At 44.2% G+C, this 22,874-nt stretch overlaps 1 long non-coding RNA gene across 1 annotated transcript in view; it reads right to left on the bottom strand.

Moving 5' to 3' along the window:
- Positions 1 to 822: 822 nt before the first annotated feature.
- Positions 823 to 22,874, bottom strand: part of LOC139760223 (uncharacterized) — a 121,649-nt gene continuing 99,597 nt past the window's right edge. Inside the window, exon 4 of the long non-coding RNA XR_011715279.1 lies at positions 823 to 946. This is a non-coding gene — a long non-coding RNA (uncharacterized lncRNA). The remainder of the gene's footprint in view (positions 947 to 22,874) is intronic.

Here is a 22,874-nt window from a genome sequence, read left to right as displayed (position 1 = left end):
GTACGACCCTTGAGCTCGACGGTACGCCTTGAGGGCGATGATGTGACGCTTGATTGGGAAGGTATGACCATTAAACTCGATAGTTTGATCCTTGAGAACAATGATACGACCCGTACGTATGATGGCCTAACCTTTGACCTCACCCTTACTGGTAAGGTCAAATTTCGTACTGTATATATACCAACAGATGAAGCATTTTGCTGTCAAAATTCTGAAGACTTGTTAAAATAACACATATGGGAATATGCAGGTCTCATTTACCATAAGTAAAGAGGTTGCAAGTAAACAAGACACATAAGCTAGAGGCTGACTGGCTTGGAAAGAATTACTTGTTTAAGTATAGACAGACAAAGTCTCTCAATGACAGTGTAAGTCAAGGTCACATAATACGAGGTGGGAAGGGAGGAGGGGGGGGGGGGGGGGAATAGGCGGAGGCAAGTCTGAATTGTGTGTGTGTGTGTGTGTGTGTGTGTGTGTGTGTGTGTGTGTAGGAAGCCCATATCCCGCCCAACCTAGCACACCCAAACGCCTCTCATGGTATATACCTATATGTATACACGTGAGCTGGTGCGTCTCGACCTTAACAGAGAGTCAGATCTCCTTTGTTACCTCCACCAGGAGGATGAGAGCCAAGCAGAGGCTGAAGACTGACCATCGTCTGGCAGCAGCACCCAGTGGTTAGCTGGTAGGCCCCCCCCCCCTCACACACACACACACACACACACACACACACACACACACACACACACACTGGAGATTGGTAATGTTCCTGTTGGTCTGAGGGTCATGGAAGGTGTCCCTCTCCTCGACAGCCTTGTGATTACCTGGGTGTTGGTGGGGGTGATGGAGGCTTCTGATTGACATGCTGGCGATGCCCTCCAGCAGCCACTGTCTAATTGGACGTGTTGATGGATGGATCTGCAGGCATGGGTCGAGACTGTGATACCTGAGGGAAGACAAGATAAAGAGTTATGGTCAGTGGCAGGGTTCCCCAAAATACGGCCCGCGGGCCAAACGCCGCCCACCAAAGATCTTTTGTATTCCCCTCTTCATGAAATGTTTCAGGACACCTGGTCTACTAGATACAACCAGACAGTAAACCATCTGAATATAAACTTGAGTTCCACTATTCAATGATACTTTAGGCATACGTAGTATGAGTATCATCCCGGCCCTCAGTCAATGTGAAAATTTTCTACTTGAGAAGTCGGGCAGAGAAGGATGCAAGAGGCAGGATCTGGACACAGAAGGGTCGACTAGACAGGGACAGCATGAGAGGAACCTAAGGAAGGGGTAACGTATCGTGTGGAACAACATGTTCATGATACAACACAAGTTTTAAGAACGAAACGAGGAAGAAGGGATGAAGCAAGAAAGTATATAAAGATAATATGTGATTATTTTGTATAAATATCACCGGCTGTTTGTACCTTCTTTTCGGTGAATTGATTCTCAGTTGATCTTGCGATTGGTGGATCCTTGAGCACCACGTTGCGGCCTTTGGATATCGAAGGTCGAGCTTTTATACCTAAAGTTCATGCCGTCGTGCTCAAGGGCCGTACCGCCTTGCTGAAGGATATTGTACCGTCCTGCTCAAGGGTCGTACCGTCGAGCTCAAGGGTTGAGCTGTCGTGCTGAAGCGTCTTACCGTCATGTTGAAGGGTCGTACCGTCATGCTCAATGGTCGTACCGTCGTGCTTCAGGGGTCGTACCGTCGTGTTCAATGATCGTACCGTCTTGCTCAAGGAACTATTTCCCTAGGAGGCTCCCTCGTGTTATCTGACTCGACTTCGCCTACTCAACATTCATGTCAGACTCTCGTGGAATATTCAACATTCATATGATCAACATTCAGGATCTTGGCAGCACAAGGTAACAAGCATCCTGACCATAAAACACCTCAGTTAACAAGGGAAGAAGCCACATCTCGATGGTTCATCAGTCTACCTCGCGTCAGCCACCTTGATATTAGCCTCCCCGTCAGTCTGTCTATCTGTCTGTGCGCCTGGCTGTCTGTGCGCCTGGCTGTCTATTTCATCATCAACTGATGAATTGAAGAGTTGCTGCGTCATTCTCCTCCGCTGGAACATATGGGTGTGAACGATAATATCTGGGTTTTCATTTTTTGCTTTTCCATTATCCTTTATGATCATTCACATGTTAGGAAACTCATAATGTTGACTGATGTGTTGTTAACGACGTGTGAGTCTACATACCTGGTATTACGAGGTTTTGGATGTTGTATAATGTGAGGGGGATGAGTGTCAAGGAAACAAAAAATTGCAGACTACTTTATCCTTACCGCAGCTGTTTACTGTATCATTAAGATATTGTGTGTATAAACATGTTCATACAGAATAAGAGACAGAATGATTATCTGCATGTCTCTTCATCATCCTTAACTCTTTTACTGCTAATATGGAGGTGGAAAATAGCGCACTTGTATCTCTTTTTGGGAACAAAAAGTCCCCAATCCCAACCCCGTTAGATGCTAAAGACAGGAACGTACTTTTTCCATCGGGTAGGCTTGCTACCCTGCCACCTAGAAAGGATCTTGTGACCCCAAGATCATCCATACAGGGTTGTGTAAACTTATAGCATCTGGTATGTACCCTCATCCAGCTCATGGCGCTTAGGGACTGGAACCCAGGGACTCTGGCTATGGTGGGGTGACTTTTGGGTCAGGGATACACTCGGATGATCACTGAAGATCAAGATAACTGAATAACAGGTGGCTACTTTTGGCCACCGTTAATTCACAGACGAGTGACCAGTTTAAACCCGGTTAACTAACTGTCAAATGACCAGTTCAGACCTTAGATAACCAACAGTAGAATGACCAGTTCAAATTTCAGATAACTGAGTGTCGGGTGCCAACTTCGGATCATTAACAATGTTGTAAACCAGACCAGATCATAAAGCTGTTCGTAATGTTGCTACATCAACCTACAGAAGTCTACCTATCCTTCATATCATAAAGCTACAGAAATCTACCTATCCTTCATATCATAAAACAGAAGAAACTGAGGAAATAATGAAAAAATACTTCAGTATCACCAAGAAATTCAAGATGGTCATAAGAATGATTAAAGTGATATTATCGTAAAGATATTTGCACAAAACTCCCATTACATACATCACCAGGATCCTCAATGAATATCATTTATGATATAATTGCTTTCGCAAACCATCCAATTTTCTCACTCCACACTGAAACCCACCAACATCCATCTCTTCTAACGAGATCTCTACGTCAGTCTCTCGACACGTGACCATGTTTCGCTCTCAGGTATTATGATAAGTTCAACACCCTTACTCTAACAAGAAGCTGAACACATCTTTCAATACTGGCGACCACATCTGTAAAGTCTCGCTTCGCCTAACTTTACCCTCCGCCTCCCTATGTTTACCTGGCTTTTCTAAAACTTTTCCATACATCACCAGCCAACCATTTCCCCACCATAACTTAGGAGAGACTCCCCAGGTGTCTGATGTCCCTAGACACTTCTAATCTCAGCCAATTTCACTGTCTCTCATTCTCCAGTTTTCCTGTTTTGGTCGCTATTACCACCACCACCACCGCGCTTCCTTGAGACTAATATATTGTTTATTTTCGCTTGATATCTACACTAATACAGTGTACTGCTTCTCTAGACAAATTAGCCGTGTAGACTGACTCTTTTCTTTTTATATTTACACAAAGTGTATGTGTATGTCACATGATCTCACATGTTGAAGAGACAGAAACTACTACATCGATCACGTTCGGCCAACCAAACCAGCGCCAAATATGAATGACTTTAAGTTCTTTACGAGAGGTAATTGGTGTGTAATTTTTGCTATTTAAGATAAAAAAAAACAAATTCCAATTTTCTCTATTCACTGAACTCAGTTTTCCCTCATCATTGAGCTTAATTTAGAGCTATGTTTCTTCCATAGTGTTCGGTATGGGTCTTGGGGATGGCGTTAGTGTGGGACGTTACCATGGAAACACCTAACATCCTTCCTCAGCTGACTCGAACACACCTACCGTCCATGAACATCAGCTGATGTAGCAGGCTTGGGTTCTGGTAGTGAAAAACGAATGATGAAAGGGTTATGTGTACATACCTAACGTGAAAGAAATGTAGACATATAGACTGTGACAGAAAATGAGAGTGATAATCTGTAACATAAAAGAAATCGTTTTAGAAAATATGAGATAATTCATTTCACCTCAGAGCTTGTCTTACACTGGGCAGGACGAGTCAGTAAGTACAGGCAGGGAGCAACGACCAAATCGTAAGGTAGGGACGACTACCTGGGTCCAGGCAGGGATGAAAACACCAACTCCTGTTCGACCTTTCCCTTGAACAACTCTTACACCAAACCCAAGCAACACTGAAGCGGAACCCCACCCAACTTTGTCTCCAGAGAACCACGTCACTTATACTTAATTATGCAAATGTGGGCCATTAACCTGCGAGATGGGATGAAGAATAAACATATCATTATACAATGCAGGGGAGTAAATAGTCATAAATGGCCACAATTTCCCGAGACGTCTGGTGAAACCTATGAAATATTCAGGTCCTGAAGGGAAGGAGTGAGGGGGCGCACGGGTGGGAGGTGGCTTCTCAACAGTGATAATTCACTGCCTGCCTTTGTCTGCGGCTGTGGTCTGGGTGAGTGCCTAATGAAGGAGCTCTTAGCGTCAGAGTTATGATACACTCTGTATGCACGGCGGTCGTGGGACCAGCCACTACCCTGGATGTGTTGTGACGAGGGACATCCTGGTGGACGATGTTAAACAAACTGCATATGCATAAAACAAGATAGATAGAAAGATGGATAGATAGATAGATAGATAGATAGATAGAGAGAGAGAGAGAGAGAGAGAGAGAGAGAGAGAGAGAGAGAGAGAGAGAGAGAGAGAGAGAGAGAGAGAGTATGCTCATTTGTATGCGTAAACAGAAATCATATATCCATCTTTTTTTTCTTCAAAACTTCGAGACTGTTCAAATCACATATTCGAAACTTTGACTCATATATCTCGACCCAGCGACCGAACCAACTAACCAACCAGCTAGCCAGGAGCAAGCGGTCGACCCTATCAGTAGCTGTGGCACAGGTGGCTGGCGATCAGGTCCATTAATCATCTACCTTACCCACTCGCTAATTGCATAGCTTCGAACCCACTGAGTCCAGAGTGGAGAGATGTATGGAGGGTCGTAAGTTTCGAACACTGACCGAGGCGGAGCAAGAGTTGTGGAGCGAGATGAGTGCCTCGGCTGCTGGCGAGAGAGCCTTCAGCGACACACTTGAAGATACATGAACAAATGATACCTATCTACACACACACACACACACACTTATATATATATATATATATATATATATATATATATATATATATATATACATATATATATATATATATATATATATATATATATATATATATATATATATATATATATATATATATATATATATACTCGTATATGGGTCAGGATACCTACATAAAGTTGGAGCTCCGAAGAAAGGATAAGAATAAGGGAAGTGGCAACACTACTAATAGCAAAACAAAGATAAGAAAGGCAAGATATAAAAGGAGAGAAATTAAAAAAAGATGTTGACAAAAGATCAGGTAAAGAAGGAAAATGACAATGATATGATACAATGCAGCAAACAGAGCAAAGGACAATGTAAAAGGAAGAAAGCGTAATTGGTTGTAGTAAAGAATGAGAGACAGCTGTGACTCGAAACCTTCTGTGCCACACCCTGGGTGTCTTGATGTACGTGTAACACAGATGAATATCAATCTGACAAACTTCCTCTCCTTGACATCACATCACCTTCGAAATATCAAAGATTCTTCCATTCTACTCAGAAATTTTTTCAAGGTAATTATTATACCTTCAGGAGCTGGTTATCTTAACGTTGCCTTAACTTATAAAGTAATTACTGAAGATTAGTGCAGAGTCATTGGTCTTGAACAGTTTCAATGTCAACTTCTAATATAAAAATGTGTGTAGGTTAGGTGCAGTTTCATTAACCTTCACTCAAATGAATTTCAACGTCATTCTATGGATCAAGTATAGTTTCAAGGCTCTTGACTCACACGAGTTCCAGTGTCAGCGCTAGATATAGATCGTTTGTGGGTTAGAAGAAGTTTCAAGTTTCTTGAACTAATTTCAACGCCAAATCTAAATGGAGATTGCGTATGTGCCAGAGGCAGTCTTAACTCAAACGAATTTCAATATTAACTATAAATATAAATTGAGTGTGGGTTTGTGGCAAGGCGGTTGATGGTGAGCATCGCTGGTGTCTTATGAATGAGCGACACGTTATGTGCTCCTGCAGGACTCCCAAGTGAGGCTCCTGCTGGCCTGTGGCTCCTACAGTCCTTCCCTGCATATTGATGTCCTCTCCTTCCACCGTCATCCTGTCCAGGATCGTCTGTAAGATAAATCGTCCCAGCGAGTCACTAATGTGAGTCCATCTGTTGTTAGACCCCTGGAGCACGACAGTGCGACCCTTGAACACGACGGTGCGACCCTTGAGCATGAAGGTACGGCTCTTGGGTATGATGGCCTGGTCTTTTATCAGACCCTTAAGGGTTAGGACGAAAGCCAGGTCATCATGCCCAAAGGATGCACCGTCCTGCTCAAGGGGGTCAAACAACGCTTCGATCCCTGGACATATAAACCAAAGAAGCTTCAACACACTAGTACTAGTCTCTGGCAATACAATGTTATTCTAAAGCTAGAGTTATAATGGCGTGTTCTCTCGACCATCATGGAGACCTGAGGGCCTAAAGTGTGTTGTGTATCGGATCCTTAGGATCTGAGGGCTCCAGGTGGTGAGTTTCTTGGTTCCCTTGGAGTATTTTGATGAGACGATGGCCTCTGGTTTCAACTGGCATGCCAGGGAGGGATGGGGGTTGGGGGTGGGGTAAGCTCACTCTTGCTAATCGTATTCAAGTTGTTTAACATCTACTGGGACCATACCAAGGGCTCTCTACACCACTGGTTAACGTGGCCACACAAAAGGTCTCTCTGGCACACTGGATATTGAGGCGATACATAGGATCGTGGCTGCCCAGGCTCGTAAGAAGCGATGCGTCACCAGACGAACGAAGGAAACGACTATTAAGCTCAGCGTTCACAGTGCGCTACCCATCTGAGGACCTGCTGCACCCCGCGCACGCACACACACACGCTCGCTCATTAGAATAGCTGATCGTTGAGCAGTTGGCCACGCGTGCGTATAAAAACTACCAATCAGCAAGGAACTGTCGACGCATGCGCGTCGCAACTACTAATCAGAGGGCGGCGTCCTGTCGATTTGCATCTTGACCAGAATGTTTCTTTAGCAAGATGAAGAGGAGAGAAGAGACGCTATGAACGGTGGGAAGTGGCGAACATGTTTTGCGTTGGCTACAGTGCCACATGTCTCCATACCTGAACGTGTGTGACTCAATTGTTTTGTAGTTAAAGTCTGTATGACTGGGCTGGATTGGAATGGTATTTCACACAATATTTCACCGTTCTAACTACCTGTCATACTCAAGCATAAACACATCACGTCTTGGTCTAGGGAAATCTTCTCGGCTTCCTGTCATGTGCGTCTGAGCAAGGATTCTACACGAAGACTGGGAAGTTATAGGATTACCTTTCTTGCATCACGGATGGTGAGCATCAGCTGCCTTGCATCAACCACAACGAGGATTATCTTTCTTGCATCTGGCATAAACAAGTTTAGCTTCCTTGCATGACTGACTGTAGGGATTAGCTTTATTCCATCAGGTAAAACGGGGATCAGCTTTCTTGCATGAGACATAGAGAGGTAGATCGTTTTTGCATCATTGATGACGGGGATTAGCTCTATATCATTAACAACAACATCAACAAGAATGAAAATTAGCATTTTAGCATCAAGGACAGAAGGAATTATCTTTCTTGATTCAGGCAAAGTGATGAGCACAACGGAACGACCGTTGAGCACGACGGTGCGATCCGTGGGTATGACGACCCAGCCTTTGACCTAACCCTTCAGGATGAGATCAAAGGTCAGGTCAGACAACCCAAGAGTTATACCGTTGTGCTTGAAGGTCGTACTCTTGTAACCCTCAAGGTCAAGAGCCATGCCTCTCATGGCCAAGGATCGTTCCGTCGTGCTCAACGATCGTTCCGTCGTGCTCAACGATCGTTCCGTCGTGCTTAACGATCGTTCCATCGTGCTCAACGGTCGTTCCGTCGTGCTCAATGGTCGTTCCGTTGCTGCTGAAGGGCTTGAGCACGTGTGGGTTCTATCACCTGGGAAAGACATCGGAAAATGTTATCAGTTGAAATTCCAGGCGTAAATATGACTGAGCAATGTGGCAACAAGTCCTCCGTCAGACTGCAGGTGGAAAACGTGAGGCTGGAGGATCAGTTGCCCCCGTCAGTAGCGGTGATACACGTAGACGCAGGTCGGTCAGGCTACGAAACTCTTGTAAATAATCCCACACGTCAGGAGGCTATTAGAGGCAAGGTGGTGGGAACGTGTAGAGTATGATAACCTCAGTAGGGGTTGTACAGTACCGTCTAGGTAAGGGAGGGCTCGAGTGATGTACGTGGCTGATTCGCAGGTGAAGGTAATCAGAAGGTTTGATTGTGATATTTCATTACTGTGTAACCGACTCTACAGTGGCCAGACGCCGGGGGCCAACACGCTCCTGTTTCCATTACCATAACATTACCAAACTCTGAGTCTTTGCCTGGGAACGTAAACAGAATGGCAAATTGAACTATGCCCAGAGGTTAGAAATAATCTCATTTTTAAGGGAAAATGGCAGGTAATAGCTCAGGGTATTTTTTCCGGTCAAATATCTCTTTGTTTCCAAACTGGAATGTAACGTCATGAAAGTCTTCTTTACCTTACATAAAGTAAAAGTACCATTACGTCTCCCCACCCGAGGTTGTCACACCACAGAACTCCAGCTGGTCCACTAGCAACTGTGACTTCCAGCCTCCGAGTGGCTGAGGTAACCAACAGGGCGCATTACACGGGATTAAATGCCTCAGTAACACAACTAATTTTCCAGGAATAAACAGCTTTTGAAACCCAGAATATTCTTCAACACGAGACATATGATAAGTCTTTTAAATCAATCTAATTCTTAAAGAGAAATGGTCAAGACTACGAGTACCAACTCTGAATTATTTTTCCGACCATTTTTTTCAATCATTTCTCAAAAAAAAAAAGAAAAACACTACACAATCAAGGCTGCGCTGTCGTGGCCACATACGTCAAACACCTTTCCTGAAGCTGAAACCATTGACAGCGGCAGATGAGATCGCCATCTGCAAAATAGTTGCAATAAATTCCCAACAAAAGCAGGTTTTATTTACATGAGGATCTATCGCAAGACTTCATAACTGAAGTGTAAATGGCGTTTATAATGCACTTAACTCTCACAACGCCTCGCTCTTCTTGGATGCTCATTTGACCCTGGCGGTCTCTCTGTAGTACAGGATTTAACTACTGGTAAAGAATTTCTTGCTTCTTATCAGCGCCATAATTCCGAACTAGTTTGATAACCATTTTCTTATGATTGAGTATGATGTTAGAGATTAGGTATAGCATGATAATAAGGCTGGAACCCTTCGCTTGGTCTCGTATCTCTGGCTTATCGCCCGGCAGGGTAATGAGGGTCGTTCAAGATTCCAGGAGATAAGGTGGCGGCTGATGTGATTCCCTTAAGGCCAGGTTCACCAGCACTCAGTCCCGCCTGGTGACGTGCCCTTCTGGTGAGGCCAGGTGACCTGCTGGTGAGGCCAGGTGACCTGCTGGTGAGGCCAGGTGACCTGCTGGTGAGGCCAGGTGACCTGCTGGTGAGGCCAGGTGCCCTGCTGGTGAGGCCATCTCACTGGTCTTACCATAATGGTCAACTTTAGCAGTTAAAATGATACAGATAGAATTCGTGGCGCCACCTACAGTGGCTGTTTAGGTCCAAAGTTGATATACCTCACACTAACTGATGGAATTTGAATAAATGAAATAACAAAAGATCATATCTAAATTCTCGTAAAGGGTCGACAGTAGAGATACTTATGACAAGTTGTAAAACAGGATACCTCAAGTGTGAGGATTAAGAAAGTGTAAAGTAACCAGTAAAGTAGGTCAGATATAAAAGTACGTGTAAGTAGATCAAGGACACACTTTAGAAGATATGAATTTGTATCAGATGAGAAGTTGACATTACATACCTTGAGATGGTTAAGCACCTCTTTCACCTCATTCTGCTTCGAGGTTTCTTTGAGTCAGAGAGAGAGAGAGAGAGAGAGAGAGAGAGAGAGAGAGAGAGAGAGAGAGAGAGAGAGAGAGAGAGAGTCAGGGCAGGGTTGAGAATGAATGAATCAGTAGTGCCATGACTGGGAGAGAGTCATGGGTGCCATGAAGCAGAAAGTCAGAAGCGTCATTAGAGAGAGAAAGTCAGCAAGACCTGGAGGGCGGAAACAGTTGATCACTTTCACTTTTAGACAGAGTCTCACTGACCCGACTCTGAGGCAATTAACAGTGCTATAACTGGAGGAGATATTAACAGTGACAACGCTACAGGAAAGTTAACAACGATACAGCTGAGTTAAATTTAACAATACCATGTCTAAGACGCAGTCGTCAAGGTAGGTCAGATGCGGGTACACACAAAGCCATGTCTCGAGCCTGATTGTTTTGGGGATGCAAATCAAGGATTCGGACTGACCTGAAGGAAGTCAGTGGGAAACAGAGAGAAAAACTCCTCTAGATATGAATTTGTTGCGGGTGTAGCAATGGTTTGTTGTCTCATGACGAGATGGTGGAAGGTAGGTCATGAGAAACTCTCCACTATCTAAAAGACCGACTCCTGAAGACAACACCGCTCATGGAGAAACAAAATAGACAAGCCAGTCTTTGTGTCACATCGGAAATTCACCAAACATCCAAAACTAATATAATGTAACTCTATCTCTTTCACACAGTTGCAGGAAACTGAGGAAGGAATGATACTGAGCACAGTGGCATCCAGTGAGACGTGAACCTTAACATCACTCAGAAGGAAGCATAAACTCTCCTCTGTTTGCCAGATAGTAACGCGATCATCCAGGTATTTGGCCAGACGCTGTGCTTGAGTACGTCGCTGGAGAGAACCAAAGTAGGAGAAAATTCAGACCAGTTGTTGAGGCTGTTTTACTTCAGGAAAACAAAGGCATTTCTTGCTTGAGTGGAGATGACGTGACTTGGCGGTTCTGAAGGCAAAGGAAAGCTGACCTGTTGGAAAGTCCTTGGCGATGCAAATGAGGAAATACTCCATCACAGTGACAAAATCTTGGCGAAGGAGCAGAGCAAATAGAGAGCACACACACATTGCCCAGTTTGTAGCATTGTATCGTTCATGTGTGATGGTCCTGCTCAGGAGAGGGAGTACCTTAAGACGACAAGGCGATGGTTCTGTAGGAACAGACAAGCTCTTCCTGAGGGACTGTCACCTTCAGGAGTCGCTGGACTGTGTAAGGTGCTATGGCTCACACTGCCACCTTGTGAGATGAAATAACGCCAAGGTTGCTATCACCACAGCTACACACACACACACACACACACATTATATATATATATATATATATATATATATATATATATATATATATATATATATATATATATATATATATAAGTAACTCCTCTGGGAGCACAGGCAGACACTCCTATATTACAAGTCTTGACTGTAAATCTGTAACGTGATTACCTCGGTAGCCAGAGGGTGGTGGTGTACCACTAGGTTAGTTTTTCTGACCTCCTCGAAATCTTGCAGTGATCGTCTGTAATTGAAGAACCCCAACCACAAATTGACCACTGAACCTCACTCATTAGCAGCCGTGAGAGATGGTCCGGTGAGCGTGGGCCACAGCTACTACCCCTTGTAGTCTGGTCTGCTTATGATGGACACGTCTGATTTATTTTTTTTCCAAATGGTGTACCTCCTTGTGATGGTAATGGCTGGTCGTGGTGGTTAGGGCTGTTTCTGGTGGTCAGGACTACTTCTGGTTTTAAGGCTACTACTTACGGTGGTCAAGTTACTTTCGTTGTACAAGGCTACTTACGTTATCCAGGGCTATTCAGAAAATTGCTGGAAGTACTTACAATGCCCAGGGATACAGTAGGTTTTACTGTATTTCTACTTTATACAGTACTGTATCTGCACCTCTACAGGAGGTCTTCGAAGATCTAGATGTATGAAAAGGTTAATTCAAAGTAAGCCTGAGATCGTTGTGGTTCATTCTGGCCTTGTCGATGAGATCAACTATGGATCAATATGATCTGAGGTTATCACGCGTCGTGGCATCGCCAAAGTGATGATTAAAGACAAATAGAGACAAATGGCTGAGTCAGCAAATGGTATAGTGTTAGATAATGGCTGAGTCAGTTAATGGAAGTGTTAAGCAACAGATCTGTAGACGTACGATATTGGATCTGTCATCAATAGCGCAACTGATGAATGAGTCGGCTGACAGAGAAGTCAACAGACGATCGAATCAACAAATGACGATCACACAAGACTCTATGATAACATCTAAGTAAGAATAGAAACCAATGGATCTAAAAATATCTAGAAAAGTAACTGGGTAGATAATGTATCTATCAGGGCAGGCAAAGTTTTTTGAAACAGAAGTAAACATTGGAAATATAGAATAACAAACACAAATGGTATTCAATTACTAATGAATGTCATAAGAAAAGTGAAGGATGATATACGACCTCTTACACAAGGCGGGACGCCCAGGAGGGCTGGAAAATAAGCTGGAAGTGAAAACAAGTAACAATGTAAGATTTATGTACTTGCCTGTCTGTCTGTCTGTTAAACAAAACTTGAAGATAAAAAGGCTCATAACAACAGCCATGAATCAAGGAAAATCGACCGTACAAGCCTGATGAAAAGATTAAATTTCTTATGTTCCTTCCTTCCCATCCTCCTACAGGACCTCATGTGGTCCTACTGCTTCCCACAGCCACACAGGGAACACTCCTGCGGATCACTGTCCCCCTCCCTCCTGACTTATGTACTTCGAGGCGTCAGGAGCATCGCTGGCGGCCTCATCCTCCAGCAGTGTAGAGACAAAGATGAGCTGTGAGCTGACGTACAGCCTCAGTAGGTGTTGAAGTCTGGAGACCTACCATGACGAGTGAGACATTATGTTTCAACCTACATCACGTACCCATTTATTGACCCCCCCCTCCATCAAAAAGGGGGGATGAACGACTGGTTTAGCTGTGTGCCATCTGTCATGTCCGGGACTCGAATAAGGGTCCACATGACCCACAGATAAGGACGCTCAGAACAACATCATGGAACATCATAATCAAACGACTAACAAAAAATGATGAAGCTCTCCCGCCATATTGTAGTCTAATCATCATATTATTTGTTATTAGTACAACAGTTGTAAAAAAAAATGGTGTACTTGTGCAGTTCAACTGTCCTACACATCTAAAGTAGCCTTACTTAAAGCTTCTATACTTAGAAATGCAATTGATGCAAAACGTGTGGTCGTCTGACTACGTGTTCCATTAACTCGGGGTCGTCTAGGTTCTCGTAGAGGTAGTTCAAGACCAATGGTCGTAACTTGGCTACGACACATCCTGCGTCGTCCGGCTCCAAACTATAATTTTAGACCAACAATCGTGCTCTGGCTTCAACACCCGTGGAGTCTTCCAGCCTCATGCATCGGTTCCAGACCAGCAGTCGCGCTCTTGGTTGCGACGATACCTTATGAGTCGTCCAGCTCCGAGCGATGGTTCCAGACCAACGGTCTTGAATGGGTCGAGAAGTCATAAAAAGTTTCTTTAGAGACTCTGGATCTGAGGAGAAGTAAAGGTGGTCATAGTCAAACTTTGGAACGAGAAGTTCATTACAAACAGTAAGATAAATCATGGCCTTAAAGGCTTGCCCCAGACGCTCTCTGGCCAGTTAGGTCGGAGGTTAGTATAACTGTGATGTTTGCTACCGGAGCCCCAGCTTAACTTGAAGATTGTTGTCATAACCCAACTGACGTTGCTGTAGTTGTCAGATTCCCATTTACCTTAGCATAGCTGTCAGAACCCCATTCACCTTGATGTTGCAGTCAGAACCTAATTTATCTCAATGGATTACATTATCTGTAGGACTTGTATAATTCTGCAGCGGCTTGAAATTATTCCAGGCGCCATTAAAAGGATTTATGGTAATATATATCTTTTTTATTTAGCTTCAGATGACAGCAAACGTAGGTATATTCTTCAGGGAAATTACTATCACAGTTTAGCATTAGCAGATGTTCTGAACGGTGTCAGGTCATTCCCAGGAAAAACACAAGGTTCGTACAGCTCACGATGCAGGGCATTTCTTCCCTTATGCACCAGGCAAGAGAGGTCTTTCTTTAAGTCTAGGCTTCTTTCTTGCTCCTTTACGAGTCTTTTCCATATGTCAAAGTCGTCGAGGATTTATGTTAAGCTTCATCATTAGTCTTTTTATGCCAGGAGTCTCTCGTGTTTCCCGATCCTAATTTTGCTGCGTTTGCCAAATACCACAGGAAGTAATGCCACATTGTGCCGTAAAGATGTTCTAAACGGTAGCAACACAACAGGAGCAACCGGTCTTGGAGGGAGATTAAGTTGTTACCCTCGACTGACACAAACTTAACTACTTCTTGGGAAATAATTTCACTCCTGGAAAAGCTCGACATGATTCATGGGCCGACTTGCGCCTGGCGACGTGATGGTGATGGCAATGTGAAGCAAGAACGTTGTCGTCGGCCCTCCCCCGGGAGAGAGACCCGACCGTCTCCAGCAAGAGGTGTTTATAGTGTCGTCAGGATGCAGAGGAAAGACAACTTGCAGGCATTCGACCATCGCTGAGTCAACAATAAAGATGTGTGAAACAGTCATAAGAATGTCTATCAATACGATCATACAACCACGACGTATACAGACAACGTGAGCGATGTCTGATACATACAAGTTTTGAACTTAGATGTCCATTTTGGATAAGAAGATTTTCGAAATCTACCTCCATCTTGAATGATAAGATACGTTGGGCTTCTGCTAGACTCTGTCTTTCTTAACTTTTTGCATTAGTAAAGTTTGTCCAGGTTAGTGTGAAGGGGACACTGGGGAAGATTCCCTTTCGTGTTTGTGTTTCTTACATGGGTACGGGGAGGGAACCTCTACAGGTTCCTAGGTGAGTAGGTGGGCACCCAGGCAGCGTTGGACGTTAACCCCACTGTGTACGTGGGGACACTCCGTCGGGCACGAAGTATTGCCACTTTTTTTTAAGCATGAGGTACAGGTGAAGCTGGCCTGGCTCGGGCTGCCACCAGCTTCCAGTTGGCTTCATATCCTTTCGTTTGTTTTGTGATCGTGTTTATTCTACCTGCCTAATCCTCCCATCTACTTTATCCACGTATCTACCTGATCCATCCTACGTAATGCATATATCTATCTAATCCATACATTCAACAAATCCACGACCTGTAATATCTTACATGCTGGACCTGATGATTCCTCTCCTCTGTTCTTAATCACCAATCATTCATGGACCATCAGAAGGTACACCGTGCATCTGTCCTCTGTATGACACGATTAAGCTTTGATAATCGTCTAGATCATCATGATTTCTCTTGATCAGTATTCGTGGTAAAGATGCTCCCCATGACCCTGGGACTTTCAAATTCGTGGCCCCACTTTCATTCCCATTCTCTGTAACCGGTACCCACCCACCATCACACACACACACACACACACACACACACACACACACACACACACACACGTCTCCAATATTTCTCTGCCACATATGAAAATTTCTCCATCCTCTGACGGTCTGTGACACGAGGACCTCACTTATCTGCTGTCGCAGACGTACAAGCAGACCCCAAGACCCCTTCCTCCTCTAATCACAGGTACACCACAACACGTCAGGGAAGGAGGTGCTCAGGGGGCCAGTGAGCTGTGCTGCTCGCCTCACTGTGGATATTTCCAGTTGTTAGCCCGGACGAGAGGAGCCTGACCACTGCTACTCACACCATCAATCTTGAGACGGCGAGGCTTGGCAGCTCATCCTGCCCGGCCTCGCTGCGTCGCTCGTGATGGAAGAGAGAGAGAGAGAGAGAGAGAGAGAGAGAGAGAGAGAGAGAGAGAGAGAGAGAGAGAGAGAGAGAGAGAGAGAGAGAGAGAGAGATGGTGAAGCTGGTGGTATGGATGGTGGTGGTGATGTAAGTCTGTCGCTCTATGAGGGTTGGGAGGACATAAGAGTTGGGTCAGAGATGGTGAAGGTGATGGTTCGTGGTGGTGATAGTCCGCCCGACGTTCCTTCAGGGAAGAGAAGATATATGGGATGGGTCAGAGATGGTGTTGATGATAGGGATGGGGTCATGGTCATAGTGTTGATGATAGGGACGGGGTTGGTGTGATGGAAATGATCCTTAAGGCCTCCCTAACCCCATCTTTATCTTTCTCTCTTTTTTTCCCTGGGAGAAGGCCACATTTACGATAATCGTCGTAGGGGAATACTAGAATATAATTAAGAAACGTAACCATGAAAAGAGGATCACAAAAGGCGTATAGAGTAACCCTAAAGTTCTTTATAACAACGGAAATTGCCAACATTCTTCAAAGGAAGCTGTAGGATCACCAGGGAATGAAAAGGGCGACTTTACCTACGGCAAGAACACTGACGACCTTAAAACTGCCTGAAACCTTTCTACAGAAGCACAGCAGGATCAAACGTCCGGGAAAAGCCGCCAAAAATATATACGTAGGCGTAGAGGATGATAAGCTGATGCCAGGGGAAGTTAAGTGAAATCATCGCGTGATCCTTAAAATCTAAATGTAAATAAGACAAAGAAAAGGCCCAGATGACGTGTAGCCTCAGGAAATGAAAGATGGAAGTTGCGAAATAACTTTACAACTTTTGGAAATAATGGAAAAGTCTTCACTGGAAGGACGATCAAAAAAGCATTCAGCTGGAGTTTGGACACTGGAAAGTCTCCGAACCCAAAATCCCACTGAGCCTCTGAGGATGAACGTGATATAAGACATATCAGCAGAAAATATACTATACATTAAAGCTAACATTTCCAGGAACACTACTGAGCAAAACAACATATCATTCTAACAAAAAGTAAAGGCCTTACAATATCCTGAGACTGGAATATGATAGTTTATCCAGCCAGAATGACACAGCCTTACAGTAAAACTCCAGGTTTTTCTTCATGCCTCCGGGCTAAGCTTGAAGCCTCAGAAACTCCACCAGTCATGATACACCTGAAAAATAAATGCCATGCAGTGCTCAAACCAAAACGTCATGCAATTCATTTAACCGAGACGTCAAGCAGGACGACATACAATATTTCTCAGCGAAACTTCAACTCATTTCTGAAAGTAGACCGTCATGCAATCTCCCAGACCAAAACACCATGAACCTCCATGGGAGGGGGAGGCCAGGTGAGGCGCTGCCCACACTGTGGAAGTCGACGGAGGTAATGCCACACCACCTCCTCTCCCACCATCACTGGGAGAGTTAACGGAGGTAATGACAGGCTCTCCTCACCGTGACACCAACCCTTCCAGCTCCCGGGGACCTGCATGGAGACCACCTCTCTAAACCTCCACTCAGGAAACCAACAACTTTTTCTACACTGAAGGTTCCCTTGTACACACTGGGGTTAACACTCACATAATCCTCCTCGGTTAAGTGGGTGCAAGTCTCCTGGGATTTAAAACCAGAATCTATTATTTGCAGTAAATACACTCACACCAGTGAAAGTTGAGGGGCAGTGATGCATCGATTTACTCTGAGCTTTCTTGTTTATATATATATATATATATATATATATATATATATATATATATATATATATGGGACACATGGCTAGCAGGGGTACACAAGACACATAGATAGCAGGGGGACCATATGAGATGTCACACCAGAGTCTGGAGACCCGGGGTGAGACAGTAGACACCAAAAGCTTCAGCCTGGGTTTGTGCACAGCTCCATCACAAGTCATACCACGACTCTCTGCTCACGTTGAGTAGATAATAAGCCACATCATTCCTGCTAAGTCACATATGGAAGACACACACACACACACACACACACACACACACACACACACACACACACACACACACTTCTCTCTTTCTCATCAGCTTGAGCATATGTATCGCACAGGGTCAGAATAAACGTCCAGTCTTCCTGCACTGGTCACATGGTGTCCGTGAAGGGCGTCCCTGACTGACTGTTGCCAGTGAGATGCGTCCGACTCCTCCAGACGGACCACCCAGGGTATGTTGCCTCACCCCCCCCCCCCCCATCCCTCAGGCGTAAACAGTAAATAAAGGTTTAAAACTAATTGTATGGTCTTAACGCCTTCATTTACACCAGGGTGAGGCGTCAGGCCCGAATATTTATCAAAATTTTCCGTTCGTACCATTCGCTTATTTCACTATGTTTCGCATTGCCACACTTGCACCTCATGGCACTCCTCGATATCCAGCTCCACCAGCCTCACAATGTTGTGTTTAACGAACACATGTTGTCTCACTCGTGACCCTCACCGTCGGGCGCTGGTCTGCATGCCAATATATGTTGTGTGTGGACGGGCGAGCGATTGTCGCGAGACCCAGCTACCTGTGTGGGCCGGGGGAACCCAACTTGGCATTTGCATAACTTTCTTAGAGAAAATTGCTCGGCTCAGGACTTCAGCACGATGGTTGGAGGGTAGACCATACAGAAAGATGAGCCATAAAGCCTCTTTCCCTTTAGTTTGGGCGGTGGCTTGACTTCTGCCGTGGATCCTTTAGAATTCTAATTGATTCTTGGGATCATGTTCTTAGTGACGTTAGGGCATTCCTTTAGCGTCCTCAGTTTCGGTTCAGAAACAGGAGTGGATCACTCTACAGCGTCGTCTTTTATTAGAGTTGATTTGTCACAAGGGATGCCTTTATATAAACTTCATAACAATGATGATTAATCTACAGTACTCAGGTTCCTTTTCATAAACTACATAACAATTGTTAACGTATCTACATAACTTAAAGTGGTGTTGATAGGAAGGTTAGTTACCAATAAAGGTATTCAATCGCTCAAAACACAACCTGATTGATCACACATCAAACTTATTGATCAGGATCAAACCTCTCATCCTTATCTTATCTTACATTTGGCCCGTCTAGAGAGCGTCTGATTAGATGTACTTATTACATATTGCACGGAACGTGCATTGCTTGTTCATCTAGAGTATATGTTTCTATAAAAAGAATACAAATTCCCTGTGTGTATTGTTTATCAGATGTAATCTAAGCAACGTCAGGTGGGTGGAGTGGTGAGTTGTGGGGTCGTCAAGATGATCACAGTCCACAAGTTCGAGTCCGGGAAGATGTTTGATTAATGGCACTTGCGGAGTCCTCTCACATCAGGTCGTCGTATTCAGTAATCTTCCTTGCCTATAGGGCCTCAGAGTGTTTGGAGGGAGTGTGTGAGATGTGCTGCCACTCACACCTTTCCTGTGTTGCGAGCTGAGGACGCACTATATTACTGAATGTGTTTACAACAAAGATTTGTCGTCGCTTCAACAACGAATACCTCTCCATGAAGATTTTAGGACATAGTTCTATGAAAATACATCAGAGAGTTTACGAAATACAAGATTTTTGTTGTCATCACGGGTAGATTTGATGTTTTTCTCTTGTTGCATCGTTAAGAGAAGAATGGACTGTTAGACCAGACAGCGTGAGCCCGGGAAGGACCTGCTGCAGGTCAGGAGGTCCGTCAGACGAGCAGGTCGGGAACTACAGGTGACCTGCATTAGGCTCCGCCCGATGCTTTCTTCATCCCTCGTCCCCTGGCGTACCTTGCTCCCCGGCTGGAGGGTAACCAGCAAACTCACTACTGTCAGGAGGGAAGGAAGGGAGGAACGTGGACAACAACGGGAGAACAAGATGAAGAGGTGGAACTATAACCAGTATGCAAATTTACAAGAGGAAGATGTATAGCGTAAGAAGAGTTTTATTACCCGGAACCAAGTTAGAAATATTGTACCAGAAATGCTTTCTACACATTAAATCCCTCCTTACAATTCTTTTATCATAACAACCACCATTTCTGTCACCATAACCACCATCTCTGTCACCATAAAGACCATCAGTGTCACCGTAAACACCATGACAGGCATGGTTACATGTGATCATGAATGCTGTGCTATCCTGGACGCCGTCACTGCAAGCAATATAACCACAGGAAACGACCACTCTCACACTATCTTGACCACTGGACGAAATCTCTGACCTGGGCGACGTGGGTCCGGCTTCTGCCGAGGCTTCCCCTTCGCCCCGCAGGCCAGAAATCTCCCGCACGATCCTCTACAAACAGGATTTTCGTACCCATCATGAAAGCATGTGAGGAAGGCATCAGTGGACTTAGCGTGTCAGCCTGCAGGAGGAGGAACAAGTACTGTGTACCGACGGTGAGGTAGACGAAGTCTGTCTCAGTGACTCTCGCAAGACGGGTCTCAGGATCCATCCTGGCGAAGACCGAAACAGAAAACAATAATCATATAAATGATTCTCCATTTTCTCAGATGCTGTCCAATACATCTTCCTCTTTTTTTTTTCCGTCAGTAAACATCTCTTTTATGTAATGGCTATACCAGCCAACTGTGCATAGGGAGAACTGTATATCATCTACGCCGATGTGAATATGTAAATCTTCTTCTCTTTACAAAATCTATCACCTTTGGTTGATGTGGCTGACTGGTTAGAGAAATGACTTTGGACTTCGAGGTTCAGAGATCGAGCCCCCTGCCAGGGCGGTGGTCTTGTAGTCATGGAACATTAGACACCTCTTTGACCCTGGTGTGAGAAGGTATTAGTTCTATTTCAGGAGAGAATCCACAGCTCTGTAGTAGGACCAACCCTGCGTCCAGGGCACATGGCCGTGTCCACTGAAGTCTGACGAACCAGATAAACGTATATCACTCAAGTGTGGTGGGGTCCTGTAACCAGTGACTCTTAAATATTTCTTCATATTTTCTTTTTTCCCCATTTTCACCCGCTTATCAGTTCACGGGAGAGGGAAGCGATCAATAAAAAATATCAACCAAGATTTATGAAATATTTCATATACTTCAAAAACCGTAAGAGAAATGATGAGTATCTTTTTTTATATATATTCTGGTTCGCATATTTTCTTTCAGTTTTTCCTTTTCCTGTTGGAGTGAAATGCCTTCCTCTGAAAGGATGATATCGAGTGTCTATCACAGTATCTCTTTCACCCATTTCTCTTTTATCTCCAGTCTTCAGTTCCATTCCTTCTACCATGCTCACTCTGGAATCAATCTTCGCCCATGAGCAGTTGGTGTGCGAGGCTGTTGGGTCCTGCTGCCTCTGTGCGGCGGAGGTCTGGGCTGGTACACTAGTATCCTGTTCACAGTCTTTCCAAGACAGAGCGAGCAAGAGTAAAGGCTGGCTCGTCATCGGTGGAATGCCCTCTAGGAGGAACTGAATGTGATCGTCAGTAGGATCATAATTCTTATTATGCATCAGTTTACTTCTTGGGCTAAGTAAAAGATTGTATTCCCTCCAACATCCTTGTGATTATGTACTCCTTAACATTCAAATCAAGCGAGATTATTTACGATTATTTTTGCTCTTCACTGCTGCTGATGGCTAATTGTATTTCCAGCAAGAATGCACGAGAAACTTTTGTTATGAAGTTCAGTTTGGCTTCTTGTGTTTCACCTTCGAAGACGAGTTGGTGTAAATGGAAGTCTCTTCAAGCCGAGTGGTCAGTCGCTTTCTGACCACACATGTATATTACCTCCTGCCCGCGGGGTACTGGGGGTAATAGTGGAGTAGATCCTCTCCTACCTCTTAACAAGGAGCCCTCCTGGTAATTAGTGAGGCATTTTGCATGCCTCACTGCCCCTCTCTCGCTGCCTCCGTCATAGACAACAGCAGATTGCCCCCGGGAACGGCTAAATTCTCCACTCTCATTGCTGGTCTTGGGTGTAGATGAAGATATTAGCCAATATAGCTGACAGGAGATTTCCTCTCTTGAAATATATGTTTAGTTATAAAGACAGGCTCTCGTAGTACACCCCCAGCTATATGGACGTAAATTATGTGCTAATACTGGCAGTTACGATGCGGACTTACGTCATTGACCAAAAAATGGAAGAATAGACACAAACGAAAGTTACTGGATCGTTAGAGCCCACTAATGAACCACACATACTACATATATACTTATTTTAACATGCATAATTACATACGTATATAGTGTACACACATACACATATGGAACATGTGCCATACAATAGGATGTATACATTATAGTAAGGGACAAACATACACATTTACACTGACGATTGAATATTAGATTTTACCTACTAAGAATGACACACATACACTCATACGCTCGAGGAAAATCAATGTACATAATGATAATAAGACATGTACATACAGTTGATGGCGTATGCAAATATTGAACTTGCATACATAACCACATTCACCAGCGCAGCTCAGACATTGCTGTTTTCTTCAACATTGATCTTATCCACAACAAAGGACTCGACCAGAATCATACAGACTCTCTATACATATGTACAGAATACATTCTAACATAGCGCACTTACACAGAAAATGAGTGACTGTATGCAGAACGTGAATGATAACATAAAAAAGTTGAATAAGTTGTATGATGGCAAAGAAAGTTTGAGAGATGGGTCACACGAGAGCAGAACTTCCTCTCCATACAGTGTGCGTCAATAGATAAATACACACATAGAAACATAAACATACACACACAAAAATACAAACCTACACAAAATAACAAG

Source organism: Panulirus ornatus, chromosome 35 (genome assembly GCF_036320965.1).
Source record: "Panulirus ornatus isolate Po-2019 chromosome 35, ASM3632096v1, whole genome shotgun sequence".
Classification (NCBI taxonomy): Eukaryota; Metazoa; Arthropoda; class Malacostraca; order Decapoda; family Palinuridae; genus Panulirus; species Panulirus ornatus.
The sequence above is the reverse complement of the archived record's forward strand: the minus strand, read 5'-3'. Positions and strand labels throughout refer to the sequence as shown.